Source organism: Neopelma chrysocephalum, unplaced genomic scaffold, assembly GCF_003984885.1.
Source record: "Neopelma chrysocephalum unplaced genomic scaffold, ASM398488v2 Primary Assembly neopelma1_22b, whole genome shotgun sequence".
NCBI classification, from domain to species: domain Eukaryota; kingdom Metazoa; phylum Chordata; class Aves; order Passeriformes; family Pipridae; genus Neopelma; species Neopelma chrysocephalum.
In genome coordinates, this window is record NW_020897690.1 from 9,930,301 (window position 1) to 9,944,657 (window position 14,357).

Below are 14,357 nucleotides of genomic sequence, written 5' to 3' on the forward strand. Positions count from 1 at the left end.
GGGGAGGAGAGGAGAGGAGAGGAGAGGAGAGGAGAATGGCTGTTCAGCCATATCATACGGGCAAACAAGTTCATATTTTTTTTTTTTCTTTTATTTTCTGTTAAAAAATGAAACTCGGCTACTTCATTCTTACATCATCCCCATCTCCTTTTTTTTCCTTTCAAATGCTTTTTCTCATTTGATAACATTCTTTTTAATTTGAAAAATGAGCATTCCATACTATATTCACAATGATTGTGCATGATGAATTTGCAAAGTGGCATAACGAGGTTCTGATTTGTTCTCTGTTCCTTTCACAGTAATTCATAATATTCCATCTGATTTTTGACTGCCAGTCAGCGCTGCTCTCCTCTTTCCATAAGGCTATCTATTACCATTTAGAATGAGATTTAGGGTTATAATCGTCAACTCACAGCCCATCCAAGAATACGTAAAATTAGGATCATTCTTTCCTTGCTCCCCCCCTGCCAAGGGCATTATTATCTATTAATCTACATTGAATTTAATCAGCTGTTTTATCATATCATTCTTGGATTGCTTTGCAGTTCTTTATCATCAGTAGATGGTATCATCAGCAAACTTTGTTGCCTAAGTATTCTTCCTTTTTCTGATCATTTATGAATATGCTAACGAGCATATTGCAGCACAGAATAGTAGACTATGTTGGCGAATTCCTTCCACTGTGACAGATTATGTTTTATCCATGCCCTCCTTTATCCTAGTTTATTAGTCCATATGAGAATCTTCCCTGTTATCCCACGGTCTCTTAATTCTTAGATTTTCACAAGAAACCTTGATATATTGTTTTGGGAAATACATTTACTAAATCCAGAAAACACTGACAGACTTGATTTTTTTTTTTTGTTAAACAGAAGATGAAAGCTTATCACAAGGAGATGTTTTCTACTTGTCCATCTAATACTGATATTCTTCAAAAAAGTTTGTTCTAGCTTATCTAACAATGAATTTACTGGCATATAGTAATGTTTGAGCTGTTTCATCTCCAAGTTTCTTTAGAGCTCCTGAGTGCATGTCATCTCTGTCTATAGATTTCTTCTTGTCCTTTTGGTCCATTTGCCGAGAGACCTCATCCATCAATAACTAGATTTGAGAAAGATACATCAAGAAATAGATGTGATAAAGATCCTCCAACATTTTCCCCCCTCAAAAAGCTTTACCATTTGAAAAATCTCCCCCAGTTCTTCTTAAATGTACATACATTCAAAAAAATTACAAAAAAGTTTAATTTTTCAGCTATTTTGTCTCCTTTTTCATAAGTTAATCACCTCTTGGACTTGCAGTTCTCCAGAACGCTTACTTTTCAAACACACACAGAAAAATGATTTGTTATTCATGCCTATGCTTTCAATTCTCTCCTGAACACATTTTTTTCTTTTTTTTTATACTCAGGTTCTTTACCCACAGCATCCTTCTTTTGGTATTCAAAGACTTCCCTCCGCAACACACACAGGCAATATGCATTTGCTCCAAGTTATCAATATGTTTTGAGTTTTTAAATAAATTACCACGTAGTCATATATGTATTAAACAAAAAATCTTGTAGAGCAAGACCAACACAACTTGTCCCTACCTCATTTAATAGTACAATAGCATACGCAATATGTAGTATCTTTACCAAGAGACATTATGAAGTTTCAAGGTGCAACTAGTAACATATAGGACAATGACTATGTCATCTTTGAGAACAGCAAGTAATTTGGGGTCAATTCAACCTAATCAAGTAGTTCAATAAATGAACATTTAAAAAAAAAAAAAAGGAGTGCGTGCCAGACGAGCGACCAAGTCTTCTGGTCACAACTCCAAGAAGGGATGGTTAGGTATAGGCAATTAGATTTCAACAAAGGATTATGGTTATCCCTGAAGTGTACTAGGGTAAGGATACAAGGTTATGAAACAGTGGGATCTCCATTATCCTTCAGTGGACACCTGGGAAATGTACATGCAGTGGGCTCATAAAGGCTCAGAATTCAATTGATGATGTTAGAGTCAACTTGTCTTTTGTAACAGAGGGGAAGAGAGGAGCCTCTCTATGAAACCTTCAGTTGTATGGCACAACAAGAAAAGGTGGAAAACTGCTAGTTGAGCGTATCTGCCCACAAAAGAAAAAGACAAAGTGAAATCAAAGGACTAGACTAACTTTTGAAGATGAAACAGAATAGAGAGGGAGGTTTGATGCCCCAGAGAAGAAAAAAAAAGTAAAAAATAAGGGTAGCAGGAAGGACAAAAATGGATGCTAGCTCTGAAATAAGACAACAAGAATATCAGGCACTGGAAACTGAAAGAGAACCAAGGCAGTACACAGAAACACTGACAGAAAATAGAAGGAACAGAGTTCCAGACAGAAATAAAAATGGCACTCATAAGAAAAGGCTGGAGATTCACAGCATCATGTGGAAAAGCAAGACTATGTTATCACAGCTCCTTACTAGTTACTGACAGTCTGCTCATGAAAGGGGATCAAAAAATCCAAAATGGAATCATGTCTGTTAGGTGCAACTGGCAGGTGGACCCAGAACCGGGAAACATCACAAGAAAGCTGAAAAACAATTACAACCCCCCAAAACCAATATTGCTCAATTCCCACTGGAAAAAAAAAATATCAAGGACTAACTGTTTCAGGGAATACTTGCAAACAAGTAGATATTTGTGTGAACTTCAAGGACATCAAGTCACCTGAGAAGGAGTAAAATGACTAATAAGAGAACAGACTAACCAATAGCTAAATGATGAGTGGTGTAAGAAGTCTCTGTAGTACCTGCCTGTTGAGGTACATTTATTGAAGGAAGTCATTTTTCAAGAGGTAAATTTGACTTGAACGCCCGAGAGAATAGCTATCTAGGATCAAAGCTGACACATCAGATAAGAACAGCTTTAAACTGAAAAATTATAGATCTCCAAACACAAGTGGAAAGACAAAACATAGGATAAGTAAGAATTCAGACATGGATTAAAAATACCTGTGGTAGCAGGAGAACATATGGCAAATAAAAAGAATTAAGACTGTGAACAGCAATCACGTAACAGAAGATGACATGCCTCAGTCTGCTCTATATAAGCAACAGAGTAGGAAACAACTCTGATGTGTAAACAACTCTCAAGAGCTTTCTCAATACAATGGAAGATCTTGAATTACATTTATAGGATGTGAAAATGAATGTAAAGGAGAAAACAGAAGTTTGATAACATAAAAATCAAAACTGGAGTATAGATAGGGAAGGACAAATACCACTCAGGAAAGAATTCTAAAGATGACAGCACTGGGATATGCAACAAGTTATAACGCATACTTTTTTTTATAAAAGTCCATGTTTAAAGAGTTTCCGCTGGAATCAAGATGAAAGTTTATGAGATCCATGGTCAGATATAAACTGGGATAATGATCACTGCAACATCATTGGAAAGAGAAATACTATTGGCTGTTGTGACAATATCTATTGTAACAAGGGCAAACTCCCTCACAAAGATTAGAACTAACTATAGTAACAACAGCTAGTGATATAGGTGCAAGCATGTTACAGCCAACAAACCTGCATAGCAAATAGCCAGAGCTAACAAAAACTTTCATCATTTAAATTTTATTCTGCCATGTAATGAAGACTTAAATAGTTTAACATTGAAAGCTGAGTCAGTATAAATTAAATCAAAGAACTGGAATAATGTTTTCATAACTCAATTATCAACATCATAAGCATAAACTTCAGGGGAGCCAAATTAAGGAATTCAGAGACTAGAATGTCTTTACGTCAAAGATAGTAGCACATCTAGGAAACTGAATTCCAGACATCTGGAGCAGACTCCAGATCTGATTCAATTAAGAAACATCACAAAGTAGGTTATTAGCTACAAGTGAAGAGCAAAAAAGTGGAGCAAGGATTATGTCAACAACAACAGGGAAATTGAATGGAACTTACCAAGTTTTTTCCTGGTACAGTACATCAAAGCAGAGTCAAAAATAAAAAATTAACAAATTAATTAATAAAGGTAGATTTGGTGAGTTTGAACAAAGAACAACGATGGTCTAAACTGGGCCAGAAGCTGAATTAGAACTTTTGCATCTGTTTTCAAACAGACTTTGGTGACTAAGTATGAAAATCAGCATGGATAACAAGAGGAATACAGAACAGAAATTATCACAAATGAGGTAAAAGTACCAAAAATTCAAATCACTACACACTCTTAAATGAGAAAGAGTAAAACTTATTTCCAGTGTTACCAGCAAATATGATAATAAGGAGACTGCAACCTCTCCCCTCGTTTCCTCATCAGAGGACAATATTGTTGACAATGCACAAGAAAAGGTTGGAAAAAGACTCAAGAGGTTGAGCTTTGACTTTCAAGGCAGAACAGTTTCTCAGATCCTTGTCTTTGCATGAAGATAGTTCTGGCAGCTTTTTTGCCATTCCATAAACTCAAAGAGGAATGGGACATGCCAGCCCATGCTAGCTGTGTCTTTCCACCACCACATGAAAAGAGGGGTGTGAAAATCCTGGGGATCTTGAGAATTCAGCAACTTTCAGTGTCACCTTTCACTCATGCTTTGACCCATGCATGCTTCAAATCTAAGTCATGTTGCTGAGAAATTAATTTACTACAGTCTGCACTATCACTTAGCAGTGATCTTCAGGCAGCTCTTTAAAAGTAGTATGTTTGATTTTTATGTATGATGGGTATGTTACAAATTACTTAGAATGATTTTTTTTGTTTTAGATCTTGATTCTGCCAAGAAGACAAACCAGGCAAAACAGGCACATCAGTCAGTGATAAATATTTATTTGAGTTATATTTTCTCCTGAGAGAATGACCATTTCTGGAGTCAGTTTTCAGAGTGACTTTTTTATCTGTGTCACCAGTTAGAGTAACACAAAAAATACATTTTCTGATCTCACCTGGAGCAGTCACTTCAGCCCTGGATCCAGAAACTAAAGGTGGCCTGCTGCCAAGTGGGAAGTCCTGCATACCTGCCTTGTCCTCAGCCATGCCTACATACAATTCACCTTGTCCAATTATTATGACAGCTGCAATGTGAGTCACATCAGTGTCTGATCTCCTCTTTTTTTCCTCCCAGGTTACTATTCCCACAGGTGGCTATACAGATTCAGCTCGCAGCACGGCTACATGAAAACTTTTGCCAGCATAGGGGATGGGACAGAACTGTACGCAAGAGAAGGCTGGGGTGTAAGATACAAGACCACATCTAGTATCAGCAGCAGCATGTACTTCAGTCATCTAAGAGTGATTATAGACACTTCTCACTCTAAGATACTCTGTGACACTTTTCACAACCACACCATTAGATTCATGTCTCAGTAATTAGTATATTAATAGCTATTTAATCTTTAGTTCATGCAATCAAAAAAAGATCCTTATCACCCACAAAGTCGTTTTGTACTGCCAAAGACAAAAAAGCAGTTTCAGCACTTCTCTCAAAGCACAAGGAGACATTCAGTAACTGCAGACTATGGCGGGATTGCCGGATTCACATATAGCCTATTCTCCACTGCTCTGCAGGTAACAGAAGCATCTCTGGGAGACCCTCTGACTTGTGTGTGTGACAACAGATGATGACCAACAGAATCAGCTTCAGGTGATGAATCCATTGGCATCAGGACTGAGACACACAGGTGAGTATGCATGTGCACACATATACATATACATACATCACAAAATAACCCTTACATAGCAGTATGTAACCGCTGTATTTCTACAGTACCTCTGTCTTTTCCCTACATGTGTATTTAAGGAATTATGTTCTCCTTATCAATAAAACCCTATTAAAAGGATCTTTGTTGCATGCCTATGTGTGTGTATACAAAATACATATATATGCTGTATATCTATTCAGCATCTCTGCACAGAGGTCTTTACATCACACATATATATACACAATCCCTGTATTTTTCTCCAAAATGTTACCCAAACATCTCATAGTTTAGCAGAGAATAAAAATCTTATTCAAAGTTTTTAAACCTCCAAGAAAGTATGATTCTGTTATGAAAAAATATCTCCAAAGTGCTCGTTTTTAATACCACAAAAATAAGACTTTTATCTAATTTACTTTCCATAGATGTGAGAGATTGAAATGTTAATGGTTAATGACTCAAACAATTGGCTTTTTGCAAAAGCAGCAGAATACTTTGCTGAGGTCAGGTTTGCACCCCACAACCAAAGGGGAGGAGGAGAGTTTTCTGTGTGTGATGACAAAACCTCTGATTTGCATAGGATAGCAGTGGTGCACACCCACCAGCGGAGAATGACCACAACAAACCAACCTTTGTTTAAGCAACAAGCTTTATTTTGAGCCAGATATGGGAGAAGACCTATAAGAAGCAAATCCTGATAGGTGGGATAATGATTTTTATCATGCCAATGTTCTCCCTTACACTGCTGGCTCAGGAGTCAAACTGCCCCCCCCCCCCAGGGAAGTACCAGGTCATTCACACACAGGCCTCAAGGTATTAATCCCTTCTGATGAGGCATCAACTATGCTGAAGTGAGAGGCAGCTGTCATATCTTAGAAGGGGTCATAAACCATCAAAGACCCTCGAAGCAGTCCCAGACTCATTTCTGGGGCCTATCAACAGAGGACTGCGCATGATCTACAGTGTTGCAACACCCAGTGTAAAACTTCCCCCCAGGAGAGGTACCTGGGCATTCACAGCTGACCTGAACACATATTGAACCCATTGAATTCTGTGTTTTGGGGCTTCCCCAACCCCTGATGGATCAAGACTGCAACTATCATTTTGACCAACCAGGTCATGGGGTTCACGGATGGTGACAACTTTTCTCTCCACTATCTAATCTTATCCTTTATTTATCTTTCTTTCTTTTCCTTATATACTTTCTTAAGTGATATATTTATACTTTTATATTGCTATATTACTATAGTTCATAATAACCGAAACAGCTACATACCTCCTTTCCATTACAACCAAACTGTTCTAAAATAAACCATATATATATATAGTACTCTCTTATATGGATCTGAATCATGGGTCATCTACCGCCACCACCTGCGTCTCCTAGAACGCTTCCATCAACGCTGCCTCCGTACAATCCTAAACATCCACTGGTCAGATTATGTGACCAATACATCTGTTCTTGAACAAGCAGCAGTCACAAGTATTGAGGCCATGTTGCTGAGAACACAGCTGCGTTGGCCAGGGCACGTCTCCAGGATGAAGGACCACCGCCTCCCTAAGATCCTGCTTTATGGTGAACTTGCCACTGGCTACCGTAAGAGAGGAGCCCCGAAGAAAAGACACAAGCCCCTGAAACAACATCTCAGCCTTGGCCATATTGATCATCATAACTGGTCTACTCTGGCCTCCAATCGGAAGGCCTGGAGACACACCATCTATAACGCTGCTGATGTTTTTGAGAAAGCACACAGGATCACCCTTGAGGAGAAAAGACAACGCAGAAAGAATTGTGCCTTGCAGAATATACCACCCAAGGAGTCTTTCTGCTGTGCCTTTTGCAACCGGACATGCCTTTCTCGTATTGGCCTTTTTAGCCACCAACGCGCTTGCAACAAACGTGGGTAGAGCCCTTCCTAAATCTTCATTCGCGAAGCCTAGCCATGATGAGATATATATATATATAGATATATAGATATATATATAGATATATATATATATACACACACAGACACACCAGTCATTCAGTGTCGTTTCACCCTAATCCACCCCAAGGGACCTATTAACAAGAGCCTTAGTTACTCTCGCCTTCAGGGGTGGGTCGTAACAATAGTAGGCAATGTTGCCTAGAAAGAAAAATGACTAATGATTACTACATTTGATATGATTTTAACTAAACAGATCAGCAGTTTCAGACTAGAATTAGAATTACTGTATTGCCTTAAGCCTAGTACAGGAGTGAATTTACAAACACTGATATTTTGCCCAGCTTTCAAGGATGCAAGTTAAACAAACAGCCCAAGTAAAGCCTATCATTCAGTGACTATTATTTAGACTAACAACTATTGGAAGCAAACCTATCAAGAGATACCTTATTTAAATCAATGCACATGTAAACTCAGAAAAATAACATGTTGGTGGAAACAGGCTGCATAAAATGGCTCAAGAATTTCCTTGAATATCCACATCCCTTTTCACCCCCACTGGGAGAATTATTTTATTTTGCTTCCCCAGGTAGAAACAGCAAAAGCCTGCATAAACCCTTGCCATCCCTGCATGCACACCCTCACCTCCTGCAGTCTAAAATCCTCTGGTGTGGCAGCTGTGTATCTTTAGATGCAGGAGAGCAAGCTTCACAGAATTTAATTACAGGTGGGAAACTGGAATAACTTTGTAGGACAGGAAGCTATGTCACTCTCCAGTGACAGAACAGCAGAAGACAAAATGACTTCAAGTATCAATACAAATTTCACTTCAGTTGCCAACACAGAGTTCACACACTACAATGTCACAAATAATCACCCCATCCCAGGTCTGGCTGTTGATTACAGCAGGTAATTCTGCAGTTACTCTGGGAGGAGGTACCTCGGGCTCAACCAATTTGGCAGTATCTACCTCATCTTAACTGTCTCTAAACTGTAAGTGTCTTATTCCATGCTGAGATTCCCACTTCTTTCTCACTGCACTGCATTGAATTAGCTACCTCTTGCAGATGGTCATTTTAGTGAAGACTGATAACAAAAAACACATTAATGACATCCTCCTCCTAGGTGTTATTTGTCCAAACTAACCAAATTTGCCTCTCCACAGAATGGCAATTTGACTTTCCTCTTAATGCTAGAGCATGCAGACAACTATTTCCTGCTACCTGTGCAACTTGTTTCTATTTTGTGCCATTATCTTCCCAGTTTTGCTGTGCTTCTCAGGACAGAGTAACTTGATCTTTTCCTTTCTCTGCCCTTCTTTCACCTGCAGTAAATGAAGAACAATTTCAAAAAGCTGCTATCTTACTGTTTCTTATTTTTCATGCAGAATGGAAAATTATGCATGTCCTTACTACTCAAATATTTATGGAATATCTGTCCCCCTTTGGCAGATTCTACATGGCATCATTCTGCAATTCACTAGCAAAAATACCCATGCAGCTGATCATCCTGGTTTGGTAGCTTGTCACAAACTCTCATTATTATAGTGGTCTTTGGTTCCCCCCACCCCATCACTAAGAAAATCTGAGTGGGCTTAACTGGGAGTTTTTAATATATGTACTCCTGTTTCCCCAGACAAAACTCCCTACTAATTTCTCCGTCATGTCACATCACCTCTCTTCTATTTCCACTAAATCATTATTTTGAACATGTATTTAGACTTCACATTTTCTTCTGCTTATTCCTTTTTATCATGGTCATACAAGAGTTCCATCACACTGAGCCAACCATCTACACAGTCTTGAATAACCCTGTACCTTCTAGTTCTTGTCCTAGTCTAAGACTGCTATATACGAGATCAGGCTTTCTTTATCATCCCTCACTTTCATAGAAAACTATCTTATTACTACATTAGTGAAGTAGTAAGTTCAATGGTAACAACACACATTTTCCATTTTTCCTTAGGACTGCTCTATCCTATGGTTATGAAATTGTCCATTCTGTGACCATAGGCCTATCCCCAGGATATCTGTGTTTGCATGAACTTTAACTGGAAAACCTAATTCACTCACTCTATTCCTAAATGCCAAGAGTCACTTTTGATCCATTCAGGAGCATTTCTAGCACACATAGCTACGTAGGTGGGTAATACTGTATGGCCTCAGTGGATCTCAGAAATCTTTAAGTATTGTACCTGACTTGGTATCTAAAGAGACAACACATGCCTTGGACTGTAATTTGAAGAGATTGCCTCCCGAAACTGATGGAGAGAGCATATCTCACAGAATGGTTTGGGTTGGAAGGGACCTTAAAGATCACCGAGTTCCAACCCTCCTGCCATAGCTCCATCCAATCCAGCCTTGAACACTTTCAGGGATGAGAGATCCACAGTTTCTCTGAGCAACCTGCCAAATGCAGACAGTGTCTTAAGACACAGAGATTCCTTATAGTCCTAAAAAGTGAAAATACTCCTTAGACTTACCCAACACTCAGTGACGCATTTTCTTCTATTTTTATAAAGCTCAGATTTTCTGTATAAGCCATTGATTTTGTTAGCCTTTTTGTTTGTTTCAAGACCATCCAAGCTCAAGCATGCAAGAATCCATTTTGAAACCCAAGGAGGCCAACACAGCTGGTTTTAACCGTGTCAGTGTCAAGTCACATTCAAATGGATTTCCTCTTCCATGCACAAAAGCAGCTATTTTTAAAAGCTGTAAAACTGCACACATCTGGGAACTCTTACAGTACTAGTAATCCCTATATAGTATATGTTGTCATCACTAGCAGGAATTCCCTCTTCCTTGACCACAGGCCAAAAGAATACAACTTCTTTTTGAAGTAGCTCTGGTTTATTTGGGCTTAATTTCAGACTTTTTGCCATATACTTATTACAGATTATTACTAATGTTTCAGTTCTGGATGCTTCTACTATGAGACACAATCATCGTACCATGCTACGAAAACAGAGACATATGCCACACTGTATTCTTTATTATCCTACCTGTTTCAGCTCTTGCTAAAGAAACAAACTGCAATGAGTAGTCAGGGATAGTGAACATTCATGCTTCTTGATAGATTTTCCATAACCTCCAATACTTCTCCCTTCTCTGATGGGGTTACTTGGTCAGATGGCTACCAAGTGGTTCAGTGTTCTTCAGAAAACAGCTTATGCTACTCCCATCCATTACATCTATTTTGGCTTTTTTGTTCCTTTAAGAAATTCTAGCAATGTTCTAGAACAAGAGCTTCTCGTTCCCCTTTATGCTTTTTTTCTAGTCCCACTTCTAACAGGTCCACAGTTTCATGCTATGCAGCAACCCTCCCCTTTGTTGAGTATTTGCTGGTTTTGAGGGTTATTTGGCAAAACTGTCAGGGAGTTGTTTCTGTTTCAAGGAATTCTGCTAATTTCATCCCATTAAGAAAGTTTCAAGACAAGACTCAACAAATCTCTCCTCCTCAGTGAGTTCTCACTCATTATATCTAGTTGCCATTATGGTTTCTATCCCTGGAGCCAGGAAACATTTCACTAAAAAAAACAACTGTGAAAGCTTACTGCTTTCTTGCAATCTGCCTCACCTAGCCCACACCTGCATGAGGAACTTAGATGGATAAAATTTTAGGATGTTTTCCCTGACACTTATTAAATGTTATTTATCATATAGGAATCCAAGCCAACTATTATTTCAACCCTTTTATTTTTTCTTTCCAGCTTTCTTTGTCAAATTTCAGAGGTCAAATACTCATGCTCAGTCATCTCAGTTTTGGATAAATGCACGTTATCAACCACAACCCAGTTGATTTTAATGAGTTGGAAGGATTTACCTGGTGTCAGGAAGCAGCAAGGGCCAGCTGCTCCCTAAGGGAGGGAAAGCCACAGGCCGAGCTTGACTCAGTGCAGGCAGTGCCTGTGCTGACCAGGGCACAGTCCCACATCTGAACACAGTACATAGATCACACTACTTACTGGTAGTCTGGTAACAGGGTCCTCCAATAGTCCCAGAGAAGGCAAAATGATGAGCTAGGTCCAGAGATCACACAGGCTCTCCAGCCAGGAACAAAAGGAGAAAGAAATAAGGTTACAACACAGGTCCAAAATCAACCTAGAAAACAAAGACAAAACAGAAGACAGGCAATAAAGTACATCTAAAGAACACAAGCTACCTATAACCCAGGTCTGAGGTCTCTCCAGGAGTTAGGGGCACACCAGAAGTCCTAAGCTGGAGCTGAAATGGCACTTCTGGGTCTATGAGCAGGGTTGTGGACAGAGGCCCCATGTGAGGCTGGTTAGAGCAGTTAAAGCCTATTGGTGCTCTCAGAGACCTCATATTTTGCAGTTTCTATTTATTACCTACATGTTTACTCCTTGGATTTTATTTTTACAATATCTATTAACAGCTTTCCTTGACTAGAGTCACCATGCCAGTGCATTTCACAGTCAAACCTCTGTCACTGCTCTCCAGCTGCCTAGATCAGAACTAAAATTTTAGAGCTGCTCTTGCAGTTTATTTGCTGCTTCTATTTTATATCCTTCAATTTCTCCAACAACTGAATGACTTTTCACATCTAAAAAGTCATGACTCGTAACTGTCAGCTCTACCCAAATTTATAGGCATGTTCTTTGTGTCCAGATAATTTTCTTTTTTGTTTTGTTTTCCACATAAAGACCAAATAACTGAATTTGGGGCATTTCTCTTGATTTTTCATTACTACAAAACCATCAGCAATAGTACTTGGACATGCTTTTCTTGGGCCTGTGTCAGAAGGACACCTCACATACTTTTACAAGATCTGGGTAGCCCAGTACCTTTCAAAGGTTGTGATCTGCTCAGCTGGACAAGCTGTTTGATAGGAAAACACCTAATTCCTCCAGCTCCAGTCTTTACATTCACTTATTCTGACTTTTTTTCAAAATGGGATATTTAGACAAATGAACTATGATGGTTTTCCTCAATCTTTTACTAGACTGACCTTCTTCTGAACTTTTCATGGCCTGCAAACCCAGTAACACAGATATTACAGGTGTGTTTTGTAACCTGGGCACAGCACTTGCCCAGTCCCACATCCTAAGAACTAGTTGCTTCTAAGGCCTGTAGCTCCTTCATTTGCTTAGCAGTGTGATTTGATTGCTCTCTAAGTTCAAATCGAAGTTCCCTTCTGGTTAATGGCACTACATTTGCCATTTGCTACCACGATTTGCTCCAGCTTGGTCCCATAGAAATAGAGATCATCAGTTTGCTCCTTGGAAATTGAACCTGTTTCAAGCACCTGCACAGGAACTTTTCACTAAGAAGCTGAAACAATTTCTTTGTTTAATTAGGAATAAATATGTAAAGTAAAATGGCATGAATTAAAATCTTTTATCACCGGTGTAAGTCTCTTACAGACCTTTGCTGCAAATATTTATGCAAAACTAGTGCTCCCTTTCTAGTTTACGGCAATTGCCCAACTTCTCTTTCACCTCTTTTTCTTTGCCTCACTCTCAGACAATTCAGCAAGCCAGGTATCTTGGCCAACTTTTTCTCGGCCCTTGACTTGCACTTAAATCTCAGGTTTAGGGGTGCCATTGCATAAGAATTTAAGCCATTGATATGTCTCCTACATTCATGTTTGGAAACAAAAATGTCAGTAAAGCTCCACCTGATGCACTACAATCATTTAGTAGCAAACAAAGACAGCAATTACCTAACTTACGTTACACTGCTGTGAATCTATTCGTAAGGCCCAGACTAACATTTTAGTATTTCCGCAACTGATGTTCATAGTATGAAAACACAGAACCACAGAGTGGCTTGTGTTGGAAGTGACATTAAAGAGCATCTAGTTCCAATTCCCCTACCGTAGGGGCTGGGTCACCTTCCACTAAACAAGGCTGCTCAAAGCCTCATCTGACCCGGCCACGAAGACTCCCAGGGATAGGGCATCCACAGCTTCTTTGGACAACTTGTTCCAGTGCCTCATCACCCTCACAGTAAAGAATTTCCTCCTAATATCTAATGCAAAACTCTTCCCCCTTGTCCTATCACTATTTCACTGTGTAAGAAGTCACCCCCCTCTTTTTTTAAGGCCCTTTTAGTGGTGTGTACTACACTTCAAGGTGAAAAACTGAGCTGTGCTTGCAACTCCTGAATGTCACTATTCCAGGCAACTCGTGCCTTTATAACGCTCATTTCCAAAGGTGCCCGAGAACCTTCATGTCTCCTCCCTCCCACACAAACCTCCAGGACAAGTCCACCAAAAAAAAAACAATCTCAGTTACCTTCTCAGGGCTACAAAGCCGCCATTAGTGCTGCCTGGCGGGCGGCGTTGAAAACCCAAGATTTTTACCCGTGGATTTATTCACGGCGGGCAGGTGGGCTCCAGGGTCAGCACAAGCTTCCCTCGCTCCCCTCTCCGCTTACCCCGGGCGCTGCCGCGGGCAGGCGGCGCCGGCGGGAGCCGCTCCCGGCCCCGCTCCCGGCCCCGCTCGCGGCCAGTGGAGGGCGCCCGCCCCGCTTCCCGCCCGCCAGCCGAGACCGGGGCCCACGGGCCGCGGCGTGGACGGTGGGTGGGTGGCTGTGTAGGTGTGTGGGAATCCTCCGCCCGGCCCCCCGGCCGTGACCACGGCCTCCGCCTCGTCCCGCCCGCCGAGGCGCTGCCGCCGAGGGGAGAAAGGGCTGAAGGAAGTGCCGTGTCACCTCCCCGGGGCGCTGGGGAGAGGGGCTCGGAGCCCGGCTACCTGGGGCTTCCCGAGAGGCAACGAGCCGCTGGCCTCACCCTGGCTGCTCGGAAGAGG

The 14,357-nt window shown here is 40.5% G+C and overlaps 1 long non-coding RNA gene across 3 annotated transcripts in view; it reads right to left on the reverse strand.

Moving 5' to 3' along the window:
* Positions 1-13,959, reverse strand: part of LOC113965728 — a 70,232-nt gene extending 56,273 nt beyond the window's left edge. For all 3 annotated transcript variants that reach the window (XR_003533623.1, XR_003533622.1, XR_003533620.1), the window contains exons 1-2: positions 13,842-13,959; positions 11,550-11,685 (exon numbers count right to left, since the gene is read on the reverse strand). This is a non-coding gene — a long non-coding RNA (uncharacterized LOC113965728). The remainder of the gene's footprint in view (positions 1-11,549; positions 11,686-13,841) is intronic.
* Positions 13,960-14,357: the final 398 nt, after the last annotated feature.